The sequence below is a fragment of the Diospyros lotus genome, chromosome 13 (assembly GCF_014633365.1).
Source record: "Diospyros lotus cultivar Yz01 chromosome 13, ASM1463336v1, whole genome shotgun sequence".
Classification (NCBI taxonomy): Eukaryota; Viridiplantae; Streptophyta; class Magnoliopsida; order Ericales; family Ebenaceae; genus Diospyros; species Diospyros lotus.
In genome coordinates, this window is record NC_068350.1 from 24,106,126 (window position 1) to 24,130,775 (window position 24,650).

At 33.3% G+C, this 24,650-nt stretch overlaps 1 non-coding gene and 1 pseudogene across 1 annotated transcript; both read right to left on the reverse strand.

The window, feature by feature from the left end:
- Nucleotides 1–1,285: 1,285 nt before the first annotated feature.
- LOC127788133 (auxin-responsive protein IAA1-like) lies at nucleotides 1,286–23,968 on the reverse strand (annotated as a pseudogene).
- LOC127789368 (small nucleolar RNA R71) lies at nucleotides 4,089–4,195 on the reverse strand. The gene has a single exon (XR_008020545.1). It is a non-coding gene; the product is annotated as a small nucleolar RNA R71 (small nucleolar RNA).
- Nucleotides 23,969–24,650: the final 682 nt, after the last annotated feature.

Genomic DNA, 24,650 nt, shown 5'->3' on the forward strand with positions numbered 1-24,650 from the left:
TGTTGGATGTCCAATGGTTGACGTTTTACTATGTGGGCTGGGTCAGGGACATACTTTTTTAGCATTGATACTTAGAAAACATCACGTATTGTTGAAAGTTCTGGTGGCAAGGCTAGCTGATAAGCAACGTTCCCAACCCGCTTTAAGATCTTAAACGAGCCTACATACCAAGGTCTGAGCTTTCCTTTCTTCCCAAACCATAAGACTCTTTTTATGGGTGTAACTTTTAAGAATACCTTATCACCGATGGTGAATTCCAAATCCATTCTTCTTTTATTGGCATAGCTTTTCTATCTATCTTAAGCCTTCTTCAAACTATCCTTGATCTTTTTAATGGCTTGTACTGCTTGTTCCACAATCTCTGGACCCAAAATCTTTCGCTCACCAATTTCATTCCAATGAATAGGTGATCTACACTTCCTTCCATACAATGCCCTATATGGTGCCATGCTAATAGATGTATGGTAACTATTGTTATATGCGAATTCAATTAATGGTAAATGCTTCTCCCAATACCCACTACAAGAATTTTGACTTTTAGTGGCTGCCAGGACCGTCACTAAAAGCATAAAAACTCGTCACTAAAAGTTTTAGTGGCCGCCAAATTGGCCGCCACAAGCTGTCACTAAAAAGTCTGTCACAAATAGTATTAGTGATGATTATTGGCTGGTCGTCACTAAAAATACTCCTTTAGTGGTGATCGAGTGTGATTGTTACAAAAAAAAATTTAGTGAGAACCACGGTCCTCCACCACTAATGTCATTTTTTGTGATGGTCATGATCGTCACAAGTAATCACTCTTCAATGATGGCCACTAGTGACTGTCACTGTTAATTTTCTTTTGTGAGGGTCACCGTTATCACAAATAATGAATTTTTTGTGACGGGTTTACTGGTTGTCACAAATGATAAGATTTTAATGATAGGTTTGGTCACCACAAAATGAACATTTTTAGTGACCACTTTTTGTTGGCCGCCACAAAAAGTGATTTTTAGCTTATTTTTCTATATTTTAAACCCTATTAACTTAATACATTACATCTAAAATAAACATCATTTTAATCATCAAGAAACTATAGAACACTAATTTAAAATTTAATGACAATTAAGCAAACAACTCTAGTCAATTAATAATTGACTAGCACTTTATATTTACATTGTCATAAAAAAAAGACATCTAGCAATTTCCATTCACATTGTCATAAAAAAAAGACATCTATGAAGGGAACAAAGCAACAGCCTCTTTGTCTGTACGTACATTCATTCATACACTAATGATGCAACTCTCCCAAGCATTTAAGCATTCTTCAGTAACTGCAGCTTGAGCATTTTGGATTTGGAGACATCTTTGCCCCTGTATATCCAATAACCAATATTTTAAATTTATAACTAATTATATATAAAATAATATTATATTAATATTATTCACATAAATGTTATTCTTGTATATTAATCTTGATTTTTGATGGTTCTTAATTTATATATAATATATAAATGTTCATTAATATTAGGGTTTACCTGACCCAGTTGCCTCCATGGTCTTCATCAACCTGAGACGTTTGCACGATTCAACAAACATTCTGTCAATCACAAAAAAAAAAAAGAATAAATAAATACATAAGCTCATTCAATTCAAAACTTAATTACATAAATAAAAATTCCTTTTCAAATGATTTTGTATTTTTAATTTATACACATTCAAGTTTTTTTAATTAAAAATTAATATATATAATAACTAATTGAGGATTCAAGCAATTTAATCGACCTAAAAAATATTATTTTAATACCTATGATTTTTGATAGGGCTCAATTATATATATATTTTTATCTATTTTTTATCTTAACCTTGTGTTAATTTTCCTACATAAATGTGTATTTATATGGATTTTATATTATTTCAATCTCTTTTTGTAGGAACTCGGCAAAGGAAATTAATTTAAAGATTTGGGCGTAAAAGGAAAAAAAAAATATATATATTATAAAATTAATTTTAAAATAAATAAATAAATATTTTATATAATTAATATTATAATATAATTAAAGTTATTATATTTAATAGTATATTAAATATTATATATATTTTATTATATATTAAACTATAATATTCATATATATATTATTTTATCTTATATTATTTATATATATAATATTATAATAAAATAACTATTATATATATATATGTTAATGGTGGCAGTGGCGTGGGAAATGCCTTAGGGCTCCATGCGCCACATATATATATATAATAATATGTTTGAGGAAGGGAATTAAAGAGGGGACTTTCTGCGGCACAGTGAGAAATTGAAAAGGAGGAGGGCTGGCCGCGCACACAATTGAATGGAATTGGAGAAGGCTTGGAAGCAGCGCACAGGGAGGAATTAAGAGGGCTTCTAGACGCGGCGTAGTCAAGAGATTTTGGAGATTAAATCAAAAGGAGGGCTCTTGCGGCGCACATCAAATTGAAGCCGCGGACAGTGAAGGAAAAGAGGAAGCGGCAGATTGGAAGCGGGCGGCGCAAGAAGCCACGCACACACACGCCGACCCAGATCTGTTTTAGATCTGGGCAGGAAGTTTCTTCTCTGTTTCTTCAATTTTCTGTTTTTATTTTTATGTTAATAATGTCTAATTAATTTATTTTAACTAGGATTTGGATGGATTTTAATTCTGGAATTATGTGAGTATTTGTTTGGTTCAATTCAAAACTCGATTATTATTTGCGTGAGGAATTTATATTGTTGCGTTTAATGTTTTAAAAGATTGGCCACCTTTTAATGATTTAATGATTTATGCATGACTGACTAAAGGATTGTTATAAATTAGATCCATAGGCAATATAAATCACATGTTTGACTATGAGATCGAAAGATGATTAGCTCATGTGTGGGAATCGAGGAAGCTTAGTGAGTCAAATCCCCTTCCAAGATTAGAGGTTTCCAAATAACTTAATGCTTATTTATTTCGTTGATATCTGCTCAGAAATCTGACAGTGAAATTGAATTAATAAATGATTAATATGACTTGAGATAGCTTATTAATTAATTGAGGGAAATCCACCATCACATGCAAATAATTATAAAATACAGTAAGGGTATTTGTGGTTTTGAATCGGGTTGAATAGATAATTACATAACCTAGATTAAATGAAATCTAAACCCTAGTGCATTTATTAATTAATCTTTCTCCCAAAGAATTCAGTTTTCTATTTATTCTTCTTTTTATTTATCCGATTAATTAATTAGTTCAACTTAGGTTAAATTAAAATTGTTTTGGTATTGTGATCTAGTCCTCGTGGGATCGACATCTTTTCATCACTATATGCAGATTTGACTAGGGTACACTTGCCCGAATTAATTATGCACAAAATCACACATCAAGTTTTTGACGCCGTTGTCGGGGACTAGTTTATTGCATATCAAAACTACATAAGTTAGCCTTAGATTGAACTTTGTTTTTTTTTTCTTTTAGGTTTTGCAATTTTAATTTAATTTTATTTATTATTATTATTATTATTATTATTATTATTATTATTATTTATTTTTTTCATCTTTTAGAAATTTTATTTTTAATTTTTAATATTTTTCTTTTTCTTTGTAGGTTTCATGGTGCATGACACGGAGTAATGGTGGAGAACTGATACCCATTGATCAAGAAATTGAAAACACTTTGAAAAAGCAAAAGAAGGAGAAAAAGAACAAGATGGAGCAAGAACAAGCAACCCAAACTAATCCAAGGACATTGAGCTCATATACTACACCTACTCTGGATGGCACTACATCAAGTATTAGGAGGCCCAATGTACAAGCAAACAACTTCGAGATCAAGCCTGCAATTATTCAGATGATCCAGATGAGTGTACAATTTTCTGGCCCTAATGATGATCCTAACTCTCATATTGCTAATTTTCTTGAAATATGTGATACTTTTAGGCATAATGGAGTTAGTGAGGATGCAGTTCGACTTAAATTGTTTCCCTTTTCCTTGAAAGATAGAGCAAAAGAATGGCTTAATTCTCTTCCAGCAGGTTCTATTACTACATGGAATGATTTGGCACAAAAGTTTTTATCTAAATATTTTCCACCTTCTAAAACGGCTAAATTAAGGAATGACATAACAACTTTTTCACAATTTGGTAATGAATCCTTATATGAGTCGTGGGAGAGATTTAAAGAAATGCTTAGAAAATGTCCTCACCATGGTCTACCTGTTTGGATGCAAGTGCAAACTTTTTATAGTGGCATTAATCAATCTTCTCGTTCGATGTTAGATGCAACTGCAGGTGATACCCTTATGAGGAAAACTCCCGAGGAAGCATATGAACTTTTGGAAGAGATGGCAGCCAACAGTTATCAATGGGACAATGAAAGAGCAAATAAAAAGGGAGTTGGAATTTATAATATTGATTTTATCACTGCTTTATCTGTTCAAATTGCTGAATTAAATAAGAATTTGGGTAATTTAGAGGTTTCAGCTATGAATGCTTCTTCTTCTTCTTCCCCCCATTTTCTTTCTTGTGAGCTTTGTGGGCGAGGGGGACATGCTAGTGTAGATTGTCAAGTAGGAAATCCTTTTTCTTCTGGTTCTTCTGAACAAGCTAATTTTATTTCTTATGGTGGCAACAGGTCAAATTTTAATCCCTACTCCAACACTTACAATCCAGGATGGAGGAGCCATCCTAATCTTTCTTGGAGTAATAATCAACAAAGAGTGCCCCCCCAGCTTTCAACAACAACAACATCAAATTCCACAGGAGAAGAAGCCAAATTTGGAAGATATGATGGCAAAATTTATAAATAGTACAGAAGCAAGAATGCAAAGCTTGGAAACTCAAATTGGACAGCTTGCCCAAGCAATTTCAGAAAGACCACAAGGAGGCTTGCCTAGCAATACTGAGAAGAATCCAAGGGAGCATATAAAAGCCATCACTTTGCGAAGTGGAAAAGAACTTGAAAGTAAAGAAAAAGATGAAGAGCGTACAAAAGATGAAGAAAACCAAGAGCTGGAAGCCAAAGAAGAGGATCGTGATTTATCAACAGAGAAAAAATGGAGTTCTTCTTCACTTAATTTAAAATCTTACAAACCTCCTCTTCCTTTTCCTAAAAGATTTTTGAAGGCTAACTTGGATAAACAATTTGCTAAATTTTTAGAGGTGTTTAAAAAATTGCATATTAACATCCCTCTTCTTGATGCTATATCATAGATGCCAAGTTATGCCAAATTTTTGAAAGACATAATTGCAAACAAAAGAAAGTTGGAGGAATTTGAGATGGTGAAACTTAATGAAGAATGTTCTGCAATTCTACAAAATAAATTGCCTCCAAAACTTAAGGATCCAGGGAGCTTTTCTATTCCTTGCACTATTAGTGGAATTAATTTTGATAAGGCTTTATGTGACCTCGGTGCAAGTATTAATTTGATGCCCTTTTCTGTTTTCAGGAAACTTGGATTAAAAGAACCAACACCCACCACTGTTTCTCTTCAATTGGCTGATAGAAGTATCAAATATCCAAGGGGAGTAGTGGAGGATGTTTTGGTAAAAGTAGATAAATTTATTTTTTTTTGTTGACTTTATTGTTCTAGACATGGAAGAAGATCATGATATGCCCTTAATTTTAGGGAGACCTTTTCTCGCCACCGGGAGAGCTTTAATTGATGTCCAACAAGGAAAACTTAGCCTTAGAATTAATGATGAAGAAGTTGTGTTTGATGTGTTTAAGGCTATGAAACATTCAAATGGAAATGAAAATGAAGTCTTAAGGATAGATTGCATTGATGATTTGTTGGATAGGAAATTTCATGCATTAAGGTTAGATGACCCCATAGAAAATTGCATTGCTAACTCTTTTGATGTGAAGGATCAAATTTTAGATGAACAACACAAGGAGGCTGTGGGCTATTTGGGAGAAAAACAAAAATTCAATCCATCCAAAAGACACAAATTTCTACCTTTGGATGTTTCCTCTTCCTCTTCTTTGAAAGCCAGACCATCAATTGAGAAGCCTCCTATTCTTAAACTTAAACCTCTTCCTTCTCATTTAAAATATGTTTATCTGGGGGATTCATCTAGCTTACCTGTGATTATTTCTTCTTCTTTGATAGGTCTTGAGGAAGAAAAGTTGATGAGGGTGCTTATGGAGCACAAAAAAGGCATTTGGATGGAGCATTGCTGATATTCATGGAATAAGTCCATCAATTTGCATGCACAAAATCTTGATGGAAGAAGGATTCAAGCCTATGGTGCAATCCCAAAGAAGGTTAAATCCTAATATGCAAGAGGTAGTAAAGAAAGAGGTGATAAAATGGCTTAATTCAGGTATTATCTTTCCTATCTCTGATTCTTCTTGGGTAAGTCCTGTGCAAGTTGTGCCTAAAAAGGGTGGGATCACTGTGGTGAAAAATGAAAATAATGAATTAATTCCCACAAGAACAGTAACGGGATGGAGGGTGTGTGTTGATTATAGGAAATTAAATGATGTTACTAGAAAAGATCACTTTCCCCTTCCATTCATAGATCAAATGATTGAAAAACTTGCGGGTCAAGAATTTTATTGTTTTCTCGATGGTTATTCTGGTTATCACCAAATTCCTATCCCTCCTGAAGACCAAGAGAAAACTACTTTTACATGCCCATATGGAACATTTGCATTTAGGAGAATGCCATTTGGTTTGTGTAATGCTCCTACAACATTTCAAAGGTGCATGATCTCTCTCTTTTCAGACTTCATTGATGATTTTATGGAAATTTTTATGGATGATTTCTCTGTTTTTGGATCTTCATTTGATGCATGCTTGCATAATTTGTCTTTGGTGCTCAAAAGATGTGAGGAATCTAACCTTGTTCTTAATTGGGAAAAGTGTCATTTTATGGTTAGAGAAGGGATTGTTTTGGGCCACAAAGTGTCATCTAAAGGCATTGAAGTGGATCGAGCCAAAATTGAATTAATTGAAAAACTTCCTGTTCCTAAATCCGTAAAAGAAGTTAAAGGTTTTTTGGGACATGCAGGTTTTTACAGGAGATTTATTAAGGACTTCTCTAAAATTGCCAAGCCTTTAACTAATCTTCCAGTAAAAGATGTGCCTTTTCAAATCACTGATGATTGTATACATGCATTTAATTGTTTGAAAGAGAAATTGATCCAAGCTCCTATTGTTTCAGCCCCCATGTGGAATTTGCCTTTTGAGATCATGTGTGATACGAGTGATGATACTCTAGGTGCAGTTTTAGGACAAAGAATAGACAAGAAATTTCATACCATTTATTATGCAAGTAGAACTATGAATGATGCACAGAAAAATTATTCAACAACTGAAAAGGAACTACTTGTTGTAATGTTTGCTATTGAAAAATTTAAACCTTATTTGATATTGTCTAAAGTAATTGTCTATACTGACCATTCTGCATTAAAGTATTTACTTGCTAAAAAAGATGTTAAACCTAGGTTGTTAAGATGGATTTTATTACTACAAGAATTTGACCTAGAAATTAAGGATAAAAAAGGCATTGAAAACTTGGTGGCTGATCACTTGTCAAGACTAGATGGGGAGCATGTGGAAAGCATGGCTAAAGAATCTTTGCATAATGAATTCCCTGATGAAAAATTATGCTTTGTGCGTGATAATGATGAACCTTGGTATGCTGATTTTGCTAATTTTCTTGTAGGTAATGAGTTGCCCCCTAACATGTCATTTCATCAAAAGAAAAAGTTTTTATCAGATGTAAGGTACTATCTTTGGGAGGAACCATACCTATACAAGATTTGTGGAGATGGCATGGTGAGGAGATAAGTACCACAGGAGGAAATGCATAGCATACTCAGTTTTTGTCATGACAAAGAAGTGGGTGGACATCATGGACCTTCTAAGACAGCAGCTAAGGTTTTGCAAAGAGGCTTTTATTGGCCTACCTTATTCAAGGATGCTTATGCTTATGTAAGTGCTGGTGAACGATGCCAGCGGACAGGTAATATCTCAAGGAAAAATGAAATGACCCTCAACAATATTCTTATTTGTGATATTTTTGATGTTTGGGGCATTGATTTCATGGGTCCTTTTCCCAAACCTTTCAAAAATGAGTATATACTTGTTGCCGTTGATTATGTGAGTAAATGGGTGGAAGCTAGTGCATGTCGCACTAATGATGCAAGGGTTGTCATAAAATTTTTGAAGAAAAATATTTTTACTAGATTTGGTACTCCTAGAGCTATCATTAGTGATGGAGGTACACATTTTTGCAATAAACAATTTGAAAATTTATTGGCTAAATATGGTGTTACTCATAAGATGGCTACCCCCTATCATCCTCAAACTAGTGGACAAGTGGAAATTTCAAATAGGGAATTGAAAAATATTTTGGAAAAGACTGTGAGCTTGTCTAGAAAGTGATATTTCACTCTTAGTAATAAAATAGTTTTGATAATGACTATATGAAAATCAATTTCTACTATGTGGATTATATGAATGAGAAAATGCATTTTTTAGTATATAAGTCTTAAAGCAAGATATGAAATATTGAGTATGGATGTAAGAATGATTTGTTTCAAATTATACTTTTGATAATCTCAACTTACTTGTTAAGAATAATTTGTTTCAAATCATACTTTTGATAATCTCAACTTGCTTTCAAGATAATCAAAATGAGTCTTTAAAGAATCGAATAAGGATGTATTGAAAATTCAAGATTTTCAAAAGGATAGTCGACTATCAGGTTCATTCTGTTGACTATGCTTTGAAATAGTCAACTATTTTGATTGTTCTGTCGACTATTCAAGCATCTGTCGACTATTTTAACATCTGTCGACTATCAAGTAAGGATAGTCGACTATGCCTTCATATCTGTCGACTATTTTTGTTCATGAAATTCAAAAATTTCTTCACATTTCAGCATCTGTCGACTATTCAAGTATGTCTGTCGACTATTGGATTTTTGTATTAGAAATAGTCGACTATCACTATATGTTTGCCGACTATTCTTAATTTTACTTGTAAAAATAGTCGACTAATCCTTTTCTCTGTCGACTATTGTGTTTCACAGATTTTATAACGGCTAGTTTTTGGTGCATTAAATGCTCGCCAACCACCCACAACGGTCCAAAATTCAAACATACCCACCATCAACTATAAATAGGTGGTTGAAGATGCATTAAAGGCTGCTGAAAAACCATTGAATATCTTGAACGATTGTGCCTTCACTGTTACATCGAATTTCATCTTTTTTCTCTCTGTACTCTCATTTGAGAGGCTTTGATATATACTGTTCTATTACTTTTAAGTCTCGTTTATTTATTTAAAGAGAGAAAATTGTAACTAAGAGTTGTACTCTTAGATTCTCTACTTCATTGTTTGTATTTCTTCCTAGCAGTAGCTAGAGGGCCCATTAAATTGGGAGGTTGTACATTGCCTAGTCAAGGACTAGAGGACCTGCTCATATTGAGTAGGGGGTTGATAGTGATATTGGTTTTAAAATCCTTAGTGGATAACTAAGGTAGTAGATTAAGCTTGGAAGGCTAAACCACTATAAATTTGTGTCTTCACTGCTCTTTACACTTTCTCTTTTAAGCTTGCATCGTTGCACTTTTGACTTTGTGTAATCATCAATACGACCACATAATTATTCCTCTTTACACAAAAATATTTTCACTTTCCAAAAAGAAATTTTTTTTATATACCAATTCACCCCCCCCTCTTGGTGGATACCACATCAGCTCAATTCTATCAATTGGTATCAGAGCGTGGTTCCCATTATTTTCAATTAGGTCTAACAACCTAGGGTCAAGATCCACATAATGGCATACTTTTCTAGCTCCTCTCATCATGAAGGACAGAGTACTTCTCGTCCACCTTATTTTGATGGTACTAACTACAATTACTGGAAAGCTAGAATGAATATCTATCTTATGCAAGACTCAAGTCTTATGCAAGCTATTAAGAAAGGAGTCACCTTGGCTGACATGGAAAAGATGGACAAATGGACAGCTGAAGAGAGAATGAGTATGGAGACAAATGCAAAAGCAATGAACACATTGATTTGTGCACTATGCCCAGAGGAATTCAACTGAATATCAACATGCAAAACAGCAAAGGAAATTTGGGATAAACTGGAGGTAACTCATGAGGGTACAAACCAGGTAAAAGAAACAAAAATAAATATTCTTATTCATGACTATGAATTATTTTCTATGAAAGAAAATGAATCTATTAAAGACATGTACACCAGATTTAATGATATTGTTTCAACTTTAGAGTCTCTAGGAAAAACTTTTACAAATGGTGAAAAAGTTAGGAAGATTTTAAGAAGCTTACCTAGATCATGGGATCCTAAAGTCACTGCTATTACTGAGGCAAAAGATTTAGACAAACTTGCATTTGATAATCTACTAGGATCACTAATGACTCATGAAATCATGATGAAACGAAGTGATAATGCTGAACCAAAGAAAGATAAGAATGTAGCCTTTAAAGTGGAAAAAGAAGAAAAAGACTCTCAGGACAATGAAGATGATGATTTTGCTCTATTAGCTAGGAAATTTAAGAAATTTATGAAGAAAGGTAGGTTTAATCAAAGGAAGACATTTCGGAAAGAAAAAGATCAAAAAGAGTCTAATCCATCTAATGAGCTTCGATGTTTTGAATGTAAGAAGCTAGGTCACATTAGAAGTGACTGCCCCTAACTGAAAAAAATGGATCGCAAGGAAAGGAAAATGAAGAAAAAGGCTCTAGCTGCATGGGGTGAAGAAGATCTCTCATCAAGTGATGAGTCTCAAGATGATGAAGTTGCCAACATTTGCTTTATGGCCAATATTGAGGATGAGGTAAATTCTCAGCATCCTAATCTATCCTCTGACTTTACTTTTGAAGAACTTCATGATGCATTTAATGACTTGCTATGTGAATGTGAGCATATGAATGAGAAAAATATTGATTTAAAAAGAGAATTAAATTCCTTAGAAAATGAGCTAAATAATCTGAATGTTAAAATAGAACTGTTAGAAAATGAAAGAAACAGTTTAAGTGCTGAAAAGGAAAATCTTTTAAAAGAAAACAAAGACATGAAGGAATCGTTAGAAAAGTTGGTTGAAGGTAAAAATAAACTAGAAATGATACTTGGAGCTCAAAGAAACTTTGGAAATAAACAAGGAATTGGATTTGATCCATTCCAAGCAAGCTCTAGTAAAACAGTGTTTGTTAAAGCAGCAAACCAAAAATTTATTCAAAGAAAATCATTTTTCAAACCAAAGTTTTCAAAAAGAGGTATTACCTGTCACTACTGTGGAAAAAAATGGTCACTCAATTAACAAATGTTTCATACGAAATTTTCCTCAAAAATTCAAACAAGTTTGGGTTCCTAAAGATGTAGTATCTTCTAACAAGAATGGATCCAAGAAGATGTGGATACCAAAGGGAACAACGTGAATGATTTCTTGTGTAGGCTACATTGGTTTCAAATGATCCAAGGAGCAAGTGGTTCCTTGATAGTGGTTGCTCAAGGCACATGACAGGAGATCAAGATCTTCTCATCAACATTGTTCTCAAGGAAGGAGGTAAGGTTTTCTATGGTGACAATTCTCAAGGTAAGATTATAGGTATGGGTTCTATTTCTTTTGAAAATATTACTTTAGAGAATGTGTTTCTTGTTGATGGTCTTAAACATAATTTGATTAGTATTAGTCAACTGAGTGATTTAAACTATGAAGTTTGTTTTGATTCTAACTCTTGTAAAGTTGTGTGCTCTAAGTCAAAAGAAATAAAATTAAAAGGAAATAGAGTAGGAAACATCTATCTCACATTCCTAGAATCTCCCAAAATGGAAAACTGTTTAGTTGCAAATTCATCTCAATATTCTTGGCTGTGGCATAATAGGTTAGGGCATGCTAGTATGAACCTAATAAACAAGTTAGTGAAACATGATCTTGTTATTGGATTGCCTAAGCTTAAATTTGAAAGAGATCACATTTGTGGCACTTGCATGAAAGACAAACAAATCAGTATATCATTCAAACCAATAAATGAAGTATCAACATCTAGACCTCTAACACTACTTCACTTAGACTTATTTGGTCCAATGAGGACTCTAAGCTTAGGAGGTAAACAATATGTTTTAGTTATAGTAGATGATTATTCTAGATTCACATGGGTAATTTTTCTTACATCTAAAAATGAAACATTTAAGTCATTTGAAATATTTAGTAAAAGAATTCAAAGAGAAAAAGGCTTTTGTATTTCAAAAATTAGAAGTGATCATGGAGGAGAATTTGAAAATGAATCATTCAAACTGTTTTGTGAAGAAAATGGAATAGATCATAACTTTTCTTGTGCTAGAACTCCTCAACAAAATGGTGTAGTAGAAAGAAAGAATAGATCTTTACAAGAAATGGCTAGAACAATGCTTTGTGATAAAAACCTTCCTAAGTACTTTTGGGCAGAAGCTGTGCATACTGTCTGCCATATTTTAAATAGAGTTTCAATGAGACCTTTATTAAAAAAGACTCCATATGAATTATTTAAAGGAAGAAAACCCAACATAAGTCATTTTCATGTGTTTGGTAGTACTTTCTATATTCTCAATAATGGAAAAGAATCTCTAGGTAAATTTGATGCTAAAAGTGATGAAGGTATATTCTTAGGTTATTCATCTCAAAGTAAAGGTTATAGGGTATTCAACAAAAGAACCCTAGTGGTAGAGGAAACAATCCAAGTTATAGTTGATGATATAAGCCTTGAGATTCCAAAACCTAGAGAAGATGGTGAAAATAATGTAACTCAAAATTTTGAAAAACTTTCTATAAGACAAAATGAGTCTAATGCTCAAGAAAACGTTTCATTTGAAGAAGATCAAGAACATCAATTTGAAAAAGAACCAACATTTCCAAGAGAAAGGAAATATGTCAAAATGAATGAAATCTTAGGAGATCCATCCAAAGGCATTAGAACTAGATCTTCCATTAGGAATGAATGCCAATGTGTTGCCTTCCTATCTCAAGTTGAACCCAAAAATATCAAAGAAGCTTTAGAAGATGACAATTGGATTATTGCCATGCAAGAAGAACTAAATCAATTTGAAAGAAGCGAAGTTTGGAAACTAGTGCCAAGACCAAAGGATTATCCTATTATAGGCACAAAATGGGTATTTAGAAATAAGATGGATGAAAATGGAGTTGTAACTAGAAACAAAGCAAGGTTAGTGGCTCAAGGTTATAGTCAAGAAGAAGGTATAGATTATGATGAAACTTATGCCCTTGTTGCTAGGTTGGAAGCCATAAGAATGTTGTTAGCATTTGCTTGTTTCAAAAACTTCAAATTATATCAAATGGATGTTAAGAGTGCTTTCTTAAATGGGTTAAAGCAGACAAACTTGAAAGGCCTAGCAAGAAAAGAAGATCAGAAGGACCATCATCATCTCATGAAGACTTAGTGGTTCAAGGAATGGCAGATCTTAAATTAGACCTATCAAGAGTTGAAGCCAGTCTACAAGAATTTAGAGAAGAAGTCAGACTAGATCTACAGAGTCTTTATCAGCAGCAAGAAGATCTATCTTCTCAGATGGGGTACCTTATTCAGATGTTCTCCTCTCAGTTTCCTCCACCTGCTGCATCTCCATCCATTCCACCAGTTGACTCTCCTTCATCCGCCCAGTCTTCTCCTTCATCCATCTCTCCAGATGTTTAGATGATGCCCTCATCATACATTTCACTTTATTTTTACCTTATGTATGCTTGTTTTGGCAGATTTACCAGTAGCTTTTGTTATATGTTTTGTTGAACTCAACTATCACTCTATGAATGAATGTTTTAGTATTGACATTTCACTCTTGTTAATGAATGTTTAAATAGGGCTGAATGATCTGGTTGAATTATCTATGTGCAGCTTGGTTCAACGGGGAGCCTCAGTGTGTTTCAAAAAGGGGGAGTATTCTTATTTTTTTTTATATTGACAAAAAGGGGGAGATAAAATGAGTAAATTGATTTTCACATTTTTCATATTTGTTTTGTCATCATCAAAAAATGGGAGATTGATATTTCACTCTTAGTAATAAAATAGTTTTGATAATGACTATATGAAAATCAATTTCTACTATGTGGATTATATGAATGAGAAAATGTATTTTTTAGTATATAAGTCTTAAAGCAAGATATGAAATATTGAGTATGGATGTAAGAATGATTTGTTTCAAATTATACTTTTGATAATCTCAACTTGCTTGTTAAGAATAATTTGTTTCAAATCATACTTTTGATAATCTCAACTTGCTTTCAAGATAATCAAAATAAGTCTTTAAAAAATCGAATAAGGATGTATTGAAAATTCAAGATTTTCAAAAGGATAGTCGACTATCAGGTTCATTCTGTTGACTATGCTTTGAAATAGTCGACTATTTTGATTGTTCTGTCGACTATTCAAGCATCTGTCGACTATTTTAACATCTGTTGACTATCGAGTAAGGATAGTCGACTATGCCTTCATATCTGTCGACTATTTTTGTTCATGAAATTCAAAAATTTTTTCACATTTCAGCATATGTCGACTATTCAAGTATGTCTGTCGACTATTGGATTTTTGTATTAGAAATAGTCGACTATCAGTATATGTCTGCCGACTATTCTTAATTTTACTTGTAAAAATAGTCGACTAATCATTTTCTCTGTCGACTATTGTGTTTCACAGATCTTATAACGGCTAGTTTTTGGTGCATTAAATGCTCGCCAACCACCCACAACGATCCAAAATTCAAACATATCCACCATCAACTATAAATAGGTGGTTGAAGATGCATTAAAGGCTGCTGAAAAACCATTGAATATCTTGAACGATCGTGCATTCACTGTTACATTGAATTTCATCTTTTTTCTCTCTGTACTCTCATTTAAGAGGCTTTGATATACACTGTTCTATTACTTTTAAGCCTCGTTTATTTATTTAAAGAGAGAAAATTGTAACTAAGAGTTGTACTCTTAGATTCTCTACTTCATTGTTTGTATTTCTTCCTAGCAGTAGCTAGAGGGCCCATTAAATTGGGAGGTTGTACATTGCCTAGTCAAGGACTAGAGGACCTGCTCATATTGAGTAGGGGGTTGATAGTGATATTGGTTTTAAAATCCTTAGTGGATAACTAAGGTAGTGGATTAAGCTTGAAAAGCTGAACCACTATAAATCTGTGTCTTCACTGCTCTTTATACTTTCTCTTTTAAGCTTGCATCGTTGCACTTTTGATTTTATGTAATCATCAATAAGACCACATAATTATTCCTCTTTACACAAAAATATTTTCACTTTCCAAAAAGAAATTTTTTTTATATACCAATTCACCCCCTCTTGGTGGATACCACATCAGCTCAATTCTATCAGAAAGGATTGGTCATTAAAATTAGATGATGCACTTTGGGCTTACAGGACAGCTTTCAAAACACCTATTGGAATGTCTCCTTATCGACTAGTTTTTGGTAAGACTTGTCACCTTCCTGTTGAATTAGAGCATAAAGCATATTGGGCTATCAAATTGCTTAACTTTGATTTGCAAGCCGCAGGTGCACAATGAAAGATGACATTGAATGAGCTTGAAGAATGGCGGCATGAAGCTTATGAAAATTCTAGGCTTTATAAATAAAGAACCAAGGCATGGCATGATGCTCACATTAAAAAGAAGGAGTTCAAAGTTGGAGAGAAGGTTCTTCTCTATAATTCTAGATTGAAGCTTTTTCCAGGCAAGCTAAGGTCAAGATGGAGTGGTCCATACACAGTAACTCAAGTTTTCCCTTATGGTGCAATTGAAGTCTCTCATGAAACTAAGGGAACTTTCAAAGTTAATGGGCAACGATTGAAGCCCTATGTCAATGGTGGACATATATATTTCTCCAAATCCACCATTCACTTGAAGGATCCTTAAAGAATGAGATATAGTCAAGCTAATGACTATAAAGAAACGCTTGATGGGAGGCAACCCATTCGAAATATTATTTATTTTTTTCTTTTTATTTTTCTTAATTTTTAGAATATTCTTGGATTGATTTCTTATTTCAATTTTTTTTCTTCGTTGTAGGACTTGTTGAATCCAGAAATCCAGCCCATCTTCTTCAAAAGAATAAGGCCAACAATCTTCAAGCATTTTAAGAAGGTCCACATCAGGGGAGTATTGCTTTTCGTTTCCTCTTTTTTTATTTTTAAACATTGGAGACAATGTTTAATTTAAGTGTGGGGGTGGGAAATTCAATAATTCTCAATTTTTTTGAAAGAAAAAGAAAAAGAAAGAAGAAATATATAATGTGCATGAATGATGATTTTCTTTAGAAAAAAAATGTTTTATTTTCATGTTTAGGCCGATTTCATGTTTCCTATATTAACTTTGGTTCAATGCATAGTTAATTCAAAATTGAGAATTGTTCTATTTGATTATTGATTCTAGATTTAACAGTGTTAAGGAAAATTAATTGATTATGCCAGATTATTATGATTGTTGAAATATATGCTTCTTGACAAAATTCATGGAATTTTGTGATTATGCATGATTGATTATGTGAGAATAATATTGTGATTATTTCTTGAAACTAGGCCTAAACAGAGTTGAAGTAAAATGGGATGATGAAAAAAAAAAAGAAAAAAAAAGAGCAAAACAAAAGAAAAAAAAAAAAAAAGAAGAAGATGTTATTGCTATTTATCTACTCCTATGTTTTGAGTTGCTTAATAGTAATTGGGGGTTGACAGTGTGCTCCTGCATCATCCTTCACATCAAACAGTAGTTCAAAATATGAGTATGCAAATGCATTCTAAGCAATTATTTAGGAGAATAACCAGGTGTCTTCATCACAAAATGTCGACATTCGCGTCAAAAGCCAAGTAATGCTTAGAAAAGATTGATTCAAAAAAAAAAAATATCATCCCTGTTACTCCTTATGTTTGTAGTAGTGGAGAGAAGTGATTGCAAGAAGGCTATTGCATGATTCAATTGTGTTAGTTGCAAGATTTCATAAATTAATTTTGAAGTATGCATGGCATCAAAAGTGATGATTTTGTATGATTAATTCTTTCAATTAATGCTTTGGATTTAGAGTTGATTTGATAATATGGATGGTAACCAATTTCGAGATTAATTATACATTGATATGTTATTGGATTCTTGATTTTGGCCTAACATGAAAATGAAATGTTCATTTTGTAATTCTTTCTTTGCTTTGCTTGAGGACAAGCAAAAGCTTAAGTGTGGGGATATTTGATAGGCCTCGATTATATATATATTTTTATCTATTTTTTATTTTAATCTTGTGTTAATTTTTCTACATAAATGTATATTTATATGGATTTTATATTATTTCAATCTCTTTTTGTAGGAACTCAGCAAAAGAAATTAATTTGAAGATTTGGGCTAAAAAGGAAAAAAAATATATATATATTATAAAATTAATTTTAAAATAAATAAATAAATATTTTATATAATTAATATTATAATATAATTAAAGTTATTATATTAAATATTATATATATAAATAATATAAGATAAAATAATATATATATATGATATATAAAATATCATATATTATTTATATATATATTATATATATTATTTTATCTTTATTTTATCTTATATTATTTATATATAATATATATATATATTATTTTATCTTATATTATTTATATATATAATATTATAATAAAATAACTATTATATATATATATATGTTACTGGTGGCAGTGGCGTGGGAAATGCCTTAGGGCTCCATGCGCCACATATATATATATAATAATATGTTTGAGGAAGGGAATTGAAGAGGGGACTTTCTGCGGCACAGTGAGAAATTGAAAAGAAGGAGGGCTGGCCGCGCACACGATTGAATGGAATTGGAGAAGGCTTGGAAGCAGCGCACAGGGAGGAATTAAGAGGGCTTCTAGACGCGGCGTAGTCAAGAGATTTTGGAGATTAAATCAGAAGGAGGGCTCCTGCGGCGCACATCAAAATGAAGATTGAAGCCGCGCACAATGAAAGAAAAGAGGAAGCGGCAGATTGGAAGCGGGCGGCGCAAGAAGCCACGCACACACACGCTGACCCAGATCTGTTTTAGATCTAGGCAGGAAGTTTCTTCTCTATTTCTTCAATTTTCTGTTTTTATTTTTATGTTAATAATGTCTAGTTAATTTATTTTAACTAGGGTTTGGATGGATTTTAATTCTGGAATTATGTGAGTATTTGTTTGGTTCAATTCAAAACTCGATTATTATTTGCGTGAGGAATTTATATTGTTGCGTTTAATGCTTTAAAAGATTGGCCACCTTTTAATGATTTAATGATTTATGCATGACTGACTAAAGGATTGTTATAAATTAGATCCATAGGCAATATAAATCACATGTTTGACTATGAGATCGAAAGATGATTAGCTCATGTGTGGGAATCGAGAAAGCTTAGTGAGTCAAATCCCCTTCCAAGATTAGAGGTTTCCAAAGAACTTAATGCTTATTTATTTCGTTGATATCTGCTCAGAAATCTGACAATGAAATTGAATTAATAAAGGATTAATATGACTTGAGAGAGCTTATTAATTAATTGAGGGAAATCCACCATCACATGCAAATAATTATAAAATACTGTAAGTGTAACGACCCATTAGAGGGTTTAGATTTTTATTTAGAAATTATTGAATTTCTTAATTAGTTTTGTTTGGAGAATTTTTGCCAATTAATTGTTAATGTGGCAATTTAGAGATTTAATTGAGAAAATAGCATTTAATTATATTTAATTATTGAGAAGATTAAATGCAAGGACGTGTTGGTCATTTAAGGATTTGATATTAGCATTTAATTATTAAATAAGTTATTTCGTTTAAGGGATTAATTAACCCAGCCGTGAGGAGGATTCGGATTGAAAGACTCCTAGTTATAATAGGAGAATGAGTTATGGCGTTAGGGCTTCTTAGATCAGTGTATATATAGTTTCATAAGCCATATGTTCTTCACGCCGCAAGAACAGAGAGCCAAGAAGCAATCAGTGAGTTCAAGTTTTGCATAGGGGGCTCTCGTGAGATCATTAAGTCGATCAAGAAGGTCATAAGGCAAGTATCCTTCCCCTGTAATTCTTTCTTACAGGTCTTGATTTAGTTTGATATCAGATTTCCAGAATTGAATCAGTTCCAGTGCATGTATATACAGTGAGTTATATCAGTTCAGTGCATGTTTATATATGTATTTACATGCGTACAGTGAGTACTAGCCAGTTCATGCATGTTCCTTGCAATGTTTACATTAGTTATGATCAGTAAATCATCTCTCAAGTTGTTTATATATCAATTGAGATTGTTCTCCCAAGATTTCTTTTGGAATGGTGTAGTGAAGCTAAGTTTTGATTCAAGTTATGATCTCTGTTATCGTAAGCTTTATATCTGATAAGATTCCAGTCATTCGAATAAGTCTTGTGTCATTCGAATGAGTTTCAAAGCATCCGAGTAAGTTTCAGTGTTATCGTAATGTTTTTACCTTATAATGTATCAGTCATTCGAATGAGTTCCTTGTCATTCGAATGAGTCCTGAGATATCGTATCATTCGTATGAATTTTTGAGGTTTTTAGACTGTCATTCAAATGAGCCTTGTTGTCATTCGAATGAGCCCTTGAAGATGTGAGTAAGTTGTTGCTTTGTATAGCTTAGCATTCGAATGAGCCTTCTTGTCATTCGAATGATCTTCAAATTGATTCGAATAAAGTTACTGTTGCATTCGAATGAGTCGAGTTTTGCCAGTTCAAATGTTGAAAATTTTCAAAATTCATTCGAATGAATTTGAGAGTCATTCGAATGAGTCCCAGATCAGATCTGAATAGCCTTTGAATATCATCTATCATTTGAATGAGCCTTATGTCATTCGAATGAGTCTCTGTCATTCGAATGAGTTTTCTGCCATTCGAATGAGCTTGCTGAAATCTTTTTTTCATTCGAATGGGCTACTTTTTCATTCAAATTACCTCCTTAGACTTTCTCAATCATCCAAATAGTATCAAATGACATCCAAATAGCTTCCAATAAACTCTTGATTCAAGTCTTAAATTTAATATGAATATTCAATTGTTCAAATATTGAATTTTTATGCCAAGATATGATAAAATCCAATATGCCGAGCCTATACTTAGAAATTTCAGAATATTTGAATCTCAATATTTCTAGTAAAAATCATATACCATGTTTAGCAGTTCATTATAACATGATCAACATTATTTTGTGAGATTATGTGCATACACATTGTATGAGCATTGAGCATGACTTATGTTGAGCACTACATATCGTGTGCCAGCATTGCATTATGCGCGCCAAGCGGCTTGTCCGCGGGGATCCCACTAGTATCAGTACAATTATATCTCAGTTATGAGTTGCTCGCCTGATGTCAACCAGGGAGCTAGGGGCATGTTGCCCAAAGTATGTGCTTACAGTTTTTATGTTTGCAGGACACAGATCAGTCAGGTATGTGTTATAGTTATGTGGGCCTATGGGCCAAAGTTGCATACCTGCATTTAGCTTACAGCTTATGTGCATTACATCTTATAAATGCCATCCAGTGATTATTATATCTCTCAGTACAAGTTCAGTAAGTATTTTTATCAGTATCGATATTCTTCGATTCAGCTTCAGTTATTCTTTCCAGTTTATTACTTGCTGAGCTTTGTAGCTCACCTTGTACTCTTCACCATTCCAGGTCCTAGTGGGGGAGTACCAGATATGGGGCCTAGCAGCAGTGTCCAGTAGTGTGTGTACGTGGAGCCGCTCAAGACCAAAGATGTTTGGGAGTTGTTAGTTTATTAGTTAGTGCTTGATCAGTTTAGATTCATTTTATTTTCCAGTTTAGGGAATTTCCCTTAGATGCAATTATGATTTCAGTTTTTGTTGACTCAAAGTCTTATTACAGTTAATTGATATATATAGTATTGGTACCAGAATTCAGTTATCAGTCAGTTTATTTTATTATTCCCAGTAGCACCTCTTCTCGGGCAGTTCTAAGAGAGGGGGTGTTATAGTAAGGGTATTTGTGGTTTTGAATCGGGTTGAATAGATAATTACATAACCTAGATTAAATGAAATCTAAACCCTAGTGCATTTATTAATTAATCTTTCTCCCTAAGAATTCAGTTTTCTATTTATTCTTCTTTTTATTTATCCGATTAATTAATTAGTTCAACTTAGGTTAAATTAAAATTGTTTTGGTATTGTGATCTAGTTCTCGTGGGATCGACATCTTTTCATCACTATATGCAGATTTGACTAGGGTACACTTGCCCGAATTAATTGTGCACAAAATCACACATCAATTTTACTCTGCATAATTAATGTTAACATTAAGTACTTAAATAATAGCACTTTTTATTTAGACGGGGAGGAGCAAATGGGTAAACTCCCTTCCATGGTACATCTCCTACAAGCATCCAGTCACCGTCCTTGTCCTCGTATGTAGCTACATACTCTGATCCGTTTCCAGAAGCTTCATCTCGTTACCTGAACAAAGGCAGAAACTAGAAAGACCAAATTAATTACCCCTGCAGAACCACAAATAATGGACAAACAGATCAAAAATCATAATGAACACAGAAAGATGTGAACTACTGTCTACACACAGATGCTGAAGACGCCAAACACGTCGTTTACAACACTCATCAGCTGCTGGTAGCTGTTGTATGTCTCCAAGTCAAGCTTTCTCAGATACGGAGCTTCATCCACGGCCACCTTCACGTACTTGCTTGTTTTCATCGCGGTCTTCTTGAACGATCTCACCAGCGGCCATCCTATCACTTGAGCTCTAACACATTAATTTTCTCCAACAATTAGATGACAAATTAGGTTTTACTCTATATAAAAAATATGATTTCTGAAACTAAAATATATAGATCTAAAATGATGAACTCACTTCGTTTGGAGGCAAGATGTTGCAGCGAAAGAGACGGAGGCAAGGTGCTACGGTGAAGGAAACAGAGTAGGAGCCAAAGCCGGACAAGGAGATATTGCGCGCGACAGTCAAGTGGCAGAGGCGATGGGGAGTGAATGAGGCGGGAGAGAAGAAGACAGAGGGAGATGGAGGAAAATGAAGGAGGCGGGAGAGATGAGGGAGGAAGATGAATGGATAATATAAAAATATCTATTTTTTATTTTTAAAGTTTTATAAATAATTTTAAATTTTTAAAGTTATTTTTAAATTTTATTTTTTAACTTTTGTTTATATTTTGAAAGAAAAAAATAATCAAAATATATTTTTCTATTTTTTAAAATTTTAGATTTTTTTTAACTTTTTTTTAAACTTTTGTTTATATTTTATAGGAAAAGAAAAAAAAACAAAATATCTTTTTCTTTTTCTTGTAAATTTTTTAGTAGTAAAAAATATATTTTTTAAGAATATTAAAGAAGAATGAAATAAAAGTATATTGAAATAAAAACATACTTTGTTTTTAATTATTAATTATATTTGATATTTTATAATTTAAGAATATAAAAATATACTTTTTCAGAATAAGTATATTATTAATAATTAATTATAGAAGTATATTAAAATAAAAATATATATTTTTTAAGAATATCGAAAGAAGAATGTTATTAAAAATAAAAATATTTCTTATTAATTATTAATTATATTTTATATTATTATACTTTTCTGTACTAATAATTCACTTTTAGTGATTGTCAAAGCTAGCTATCACAAATAAGTATACTAAAATTAAAGTTATGGCAAAAGCTTTTAGTGGCGGCCATGTTCGGTTGTCATAAATAATCCACCTTTATTGGCTGCCACATTTAGTGGCGGCCATTTCTAGTCATCACAGATAATACACCTTTAGTGATCACCAATTCTGTCCGTCACAAATAATGAACCTTTAGTGGCCGCCATTTGCGGTCGTCACAAATAAGTTTGTTTGAGTGTCTTCCATATCCCCAAGCTTTTTGTGACCGTCTTGTTCGGTCGTCACAAATAATCCACTTTTAGTGACTGCCACACATGGTCGTCACAAATAATCCACTTTTAGTGACTGCCATATATAGCCGTCACAAATAATCTACTTTTAGTGACTATCAATGCCGCCCCTCACAAAATAAACATGATCAACACCTAAAACTTTGAGTGGCCGCCACAAATACTCCATTTTTAGTGGCCGCCACCCGTGGCGTCACTAATAATGTACTTTTGGTGGCCACCCATACTGACCCTCACAAATAAGCTTGCTTGTTTTTGTGACCACCATGTTCAGCCGTCACAAATAATCCACTTTTAGTGGCCGCTGCTTATGGCCATCACAAATAATTTACTTTTAGTGGCTGCCACACATGGCCGTCACAAATAATCTACTTTTAGTGACCATCAATTTTGTCCCTCACAAAATAAACATGATTAACACCTAAAACTTTTAGTGGCCGCCATGATCGACTATCACAGTAGTGCACCTTTAGTGGCCAATTTTTTTTGCCGCCACTAAACATGCCTTTTTAGTAACAAACAGTTTATGGCCGCCGCTAAAAGTGGCCATTAAAAACTACTTTTCTTGTAGTGACCCACCAAATTTTAGGACACAAATACGAAGCAAATTCTTTAAAGTTTGAATTGTTCTTTCAGATTGTCCATTTGTCTGAGGATGAAAAGCTATACTAAAACTCAATTTGGTTCCCATGGCTTTGTGTAAGCTCTTCCAAAAGTTTGATATGAACCTCGAGTCCCTATCTGATATAATGGAAACTGGAACACTATGCAGTCTTACTATTTCCTTAACATATAGCCGTGCAAACTGGTCCATTATAGATGTCATCCGAATAGGTAAGAAATGAGCTGATTTGGTAAGTCGATCCACGATCACCCAAATAGCCTCGTGTCCCATTATTGATTTTGGAAAACCTACAACAAAATCCATCGTCACATGTTCCCATTTCCACTTTGGAACCTCCAACGATTGCAGCAACCCTGATAGTTGTTGGTGTTCGGCTTTCACTTGCTGACATATCAAACATTTCTCAACAAATTTAGCTATGTCCTCTTTCATATTCCTCCACTAAAACACTACATTTAGGTCACGATACATCTTTGTACTTCCAGGATGTACAAAATAAGGAGTGGAGTGGGCTTCTTCTAGAATTTCTTGCCTTAGTTCCTCAAAATTTGGCACACATAGGCGCCCTTAGTAGTAGAGCGTGTTATCGTCGGCTATTGTGAAGTCATTCCAGTTCTCTATGTCAATCTCAGTTTTGATATATTTAAAAGATTGGTCTCTCTTTTGATGGCTTTTAATTCAATCACGAAGGGTCAGTTGAATGGAGAGTGCTTTCATTCGAGCATTAGAACTAAATGGTGTAGCAACCATCTCGAGGCTTAACCTCTCAAATTCTTTCCACAAAAGTTTCTGTGTTGTCAAAACTGCTACTTGTCTCGTTTTCTTTCTACTTAAGGCGTCAACCACCACATTTGCTTTGCATGGGTGGTAGTGGATTTTACAGTCATAATCCTTTACCAATTCCAACCACCTCATTTTCCTCATATTTAACTCTTTTTGTGTAAAGATTTACATGAGACTCCTATGGTCGGTATAGATATTGCATTTACCCATACAAATAGTGTCTCCAGATCTTTAATGCATGTACTACTATTGCAAGTTCTAGGTCATGTGTAGGATAGTTTTGCTCGTAGGGCTTCAGTTGCCTTGATGCATAAGCAACTACCTTACCTCT